General features: G+C 51.4%; 1 long non-coding RNA gene across 1 annotated transcript; it reads right to left on the reverse strand.

The window, feature by feature from the left end:
* Window positions 1-2647: 2647 nt before the first annotated feature.
* On the reverse strand, window positions 2648-3764 carry LOC125534770. The gene is made up of 2 exons (XR_007294539.1): window positions 3182-3764; window positions 2648-3007 (listed from the first exon to the last, which is right to left on the reverse strand). It is a non-coding gene; the product is annotated as an uncharacterized LOC125534770 (long non-coding RNA).
* Window positions 3765-4280: the final 516 nt, after the last annotated feature.

A 4280-nucleotide genomic window follows, 5' to 3' on the forward strand; every position in this document is an offset into this window, starting at 1 on the left:
GAAATAATGGCAAATGGGCTGTATGCTGTTTTCCACAGATTTGAGGCTTTCCTAAAAAAAGGTTGACGCACAAGCAGTGATTGTTGGATGTCCATCCAACGGCCATCGTGCTTCTTCAATCTCTGCTCTTCTTGCTCCAGCCGTTCAAGCAAGCGCCGGCGGGACTGCCTGCTCCCTCCTCCCCGCGGCCGGCTGTGCTGCCGCGCAGGCCTCACTGCCCCACCATACTCCCATCGCTGCCCTAGCCATCCCTCTACTCACCCACACCTGTTGTTATTCTCCGGCAACGGCAGACGAACCAGTAAACCCTTGTACAGTCATACTCCTCTCCGCGCGGGCTTCCACTGCTGTGTCTTCCCCGGCTCCGCGTCGTTCCCTTCCTAGGCCTCGCCGTCGTCCAGACCACCGCCCTGGTGCTCTCGGCGCCGCGTGGTCAACGTGGTCAACGACCGACTTTCATCGGAAGAGTACTGTACGTGGAGAGGCTGACAGCTAGGTCCAGGCGGCCGCAAGGAAATGCCTCCTTATTACGCGCAAAATAATTATTCCTCCACCTTACAGCAGGGACCCACCGGACAGGCCACCTTATTTCATGAAAAAAACGTTTCCCCCCTGACTGCTCGGACCCACCGGACGGGCTAGCATATTTTGCGAAAACAATGTTCCCCCCGCTGTCATCTCGGACCCACCGGAAGTGCCTCCTTATTACGCACAAAAAATGAATACTTCCCCTGCTAGCCGGGACCCACCATGGTGGGAGGCTGACTTGTGGGCCTACTAAGTTGACTGGGACGGGGGCCTTTGTCAACTTTAGTCAATATGAACGATTCTAGCTCCACTGACCGTACGATGTACATTCAACGGCCGTAGTGCTTCTTCAACCTCTAGTCTTCTTGCTCCAGCCGCCCAAAGCAGCGCTGGTCGTGCCGCATGCTCCTGCCTCCCGTGGCCGGCTGTGCTACCGTGGAGGCCTCACCGCCCCTACTATTCCCACCGCTGGCCAGGCCCTGCGGCGACGGCAGCGTCACACCGCAGCCGAACCAGTGAACCCTCGTACTCCTCTCCGCGCGCGCGGGGGCTTCCACTACCGTGTCTTCCCCGCCTCGCCGTCGTCCACCGCCCTGGTGCTCTCGGCGTGGCGTGGTCAACGTGGTCAAGGAACGACTTCCATCGGACGTGGACTGTACGTGGAGAGGCTGACAGCTGGGTCCACGGCGGCAGCAAGGAAGTGCCTCCTTATTACGTGCAAAATAATTATTCCTCCACCTGACAGCGGGGACCCACCGGACGGGCCACCGTATTTCGCCCCCCTGACTGCTGGGACCCACCAGCTACATCTTCGCAGGCAAGGAAGTGCCTGACAGTCGGGACCCACCTGGTCGAAGCGTACGTAGCGTTGTCATTCTGGCCGCGAACGTGTACGTACATATATACTAGTCGATGTAGAGGCGCGCACGTGTCGTAGTAGAGGCGCGCACGTAGCATGTACACATACGTACAGCGGCCAGGGTGCAAGAAAGAGAATACGGCCACGTATGTGTACATATGGGCGGGGTCTCAAATGCCTACTCGCGCATACGTACGGCGAGGGCTCGTGTACATGGCTCGGTCGGAACGGAGAAACAGTGTCGTCGTCGTGTTCATGGGGAGGCAACGGAATGCGTCGTGTTCATGGGGAGGCAACGCAGCTGGGTCGGAACGGAATGCGTGGTCGTGTTCATCAGGAGGGCTTGGACGGAACAGGCGATGGAAACGAGGCCTGGCGTACCGCACAACGGAGGAAATAGACCTCCTACGGTCGAAACGGGGGTCCTGTTGATCGGGAGGGGTGTGGCGTACCGCAAAACGGAGGAAACGGACTTGTGTTGGAGCGCTACGGTCGAAACAGGGGTCCTGTTCATCGGGAGGGGTGTGGCGTATCGCAAAATGGGACTCCACGGGATACTGTTTATCTCCACCGTCGACCCCCTCCAGCCTCCACGAGCTACTGTTCATCCACCGTCGACCTCCTCCAGCCTCCACGGGCTCCTGTTCATCCAGCCTCCACCGCGCGCTACTCCACCGGCTACTGTTCAACCACCCCTCCACCGTCTACTGTTCATCCAGCCCTCCACACCACGGGGGCCTGTTCAACCACCCCTCCATGGGCACCCCTCCACCGTCTACTGTTCATCCTGCCCTCACTACAAGAGATCAGGCCTACTATGATGAGCCAAAGAATGTCATGGAATAGCCAAAAACGTCACAAAATACACCTTCATGACATTTTATGGGCGTCATGAGCATCGTCATAGAATCCCCGTCACAGATTACTCATAGTGACGACGCGTGCACTAAACGTCACCGAAAATGGGACCTTCGGTGACGTCCTCTACAACGTCATCGACTTTGGTATTTCCGTGACATGCAATAAATGTCACATGTTAGATGACAATATGCCTTAGTCTACTATATTCAATGACAGAGCAACATCACTGACTTGATGCCACGCCATCCCAAATCATGATATATTTAAATTATTTCTAATTTAAATTATAATAAATTATCAAATCGAATATAGTCCAAATGCATATCACAACAAGTATTGAATTCTCATTCATTCCCATTATATAAATAAGTTAGAGCCAAGTCACATTATAGATTGAAATAAAAGACAAATCATATTATAAATTCCATTATCTCACCCAAATCATCCTCTAAATAGAAATAACACAGATACACAAGCTCGACAATAAAAAGTTGCAAAGTACTAATATTTAGTGAACTAAAGACCACAAAATTGTTGCCCCAATGGCCTTCATGCACAAGTTTGGATTGGGACTACGAAGTTGCTCGAGCCCTTAAGAGAAGGCCAATCAGTTTATCCATTTCGTGTGGCTTCTTTTTCGGGCTTCGCTCTTGTCTTGCTGAATCTTCTTCACATATTCACATCTTTTTGTTGCTTCCTCTTTATCTCTTGAAGTGCTCTCTCTTGTGCTCAAGTCTCACAATTAACTTCTCCCAGTGCCTATAAATTAACAAAACACAACAACATTGCATCTTTGTTAAATGAAAACAAACAAGACAACAAGTTACGAGAGTATCACTAAGAAGCTCACAATTTATCAATTTATGAATTCGAAATAGAGAAGTACATTATTAAATAAACACAAGAATTGGTTATAATGGTTAAAGAACTAACCCAGAGCTAGAGTTATAATGGTTAAAGAACCTCCGATATGTGCATTCCTTACGTTAGCATACACCTTGCCGTGTGTTCATCTTCCGCAAGAAATGCCCTCCTTTCCATCTCACGAAACTAGTGGCATGATTGAGCACCTGAAGCTGCAAAATATGACAAAGAATGGAACTGAATGAATTGCCAAAATATCTTTCAGCTTGGCATCAACACTAACTAAATGAATTCCGCCAAAATTTGTTTGGAACTGGACCTTAACAATGCAGCCATTTCACATGTGCATATGTATTTTTCTAAAGCACGCATGCATGCATCTAATCAAGCAGCTAACTCAGAATGCAAATACAGGTTGCACTAGAATTTTATATTTCTCAAAGTGTTGATACTAAAACTGACTTGTTGCACCTGCACAAAAAAGCTGCTGGAATATTTCTCAAAGTGCCAAGTATCTATGCACATAAAAGTGCCCCCAAATCACAGAAGGTGCTGATCTATATAACACAAAATTCAAACAGACTGACTGAAGTGTTCATTATCTTAGTAAGTTATTAGTTCTTCACTAGCAAGTCCACTGGAAAAGGGGATCTCCTCATGGTGCTCGTTGTCATCTAGGTGGCCGGTGAACCCCTGCATCCATCGACCATTCGCGGGTGGAGCCTCTGGATGGCAGATCTGACGGTGAGGCAGGCCGAGGGTTGGCCATGGAGGATAGTCCTCCTCATGGCAGATCCAGTTGCCGTGGTGGTTGGCTTGCTCGCAGTGGTGGTTGACGATGACGAGCAGACGCCGGGAGGCGCGAGGAGCGCGAGAAGGAGATGTCCGTCGCGGCCGGGCTGCACCTCTGCTCCCACTGCGGTGGGCAACCGAGGAGGGACAAGAAGGTGGCGACGCAGGCACCAACGAGCTGGAGGGGTTGGCCGCGTTCAGGAGCATAGCATCCGGGAGGAAACGCGGCAGCTCCAGCGGAGATCACGCCATAGACGAGCTGAGAGGGTCCAGAAGAGAAGGCGCACAGAGTTCTACAGGCGGGTCGTCCTGTTGCTTCACCAGACCGAATGCTCGTGCAGAGGCTCCACTTCCCGGGCCCGACTGCCTGCGGTGG

Source organism: Triticum urartu, chromosome 1, assembly GCF_003073215.2.
Source record: "Triticum urartu cultivar G1812 chromosome 1, Tu2.1, whole genome shotgun sequence".
NCBI classification, from domain to species: Eukaryota; Viridiplantae; Streptophyta; class Magnoliopsida; order Poales; family Poaceae; genus Triticum; species Triticum urartu.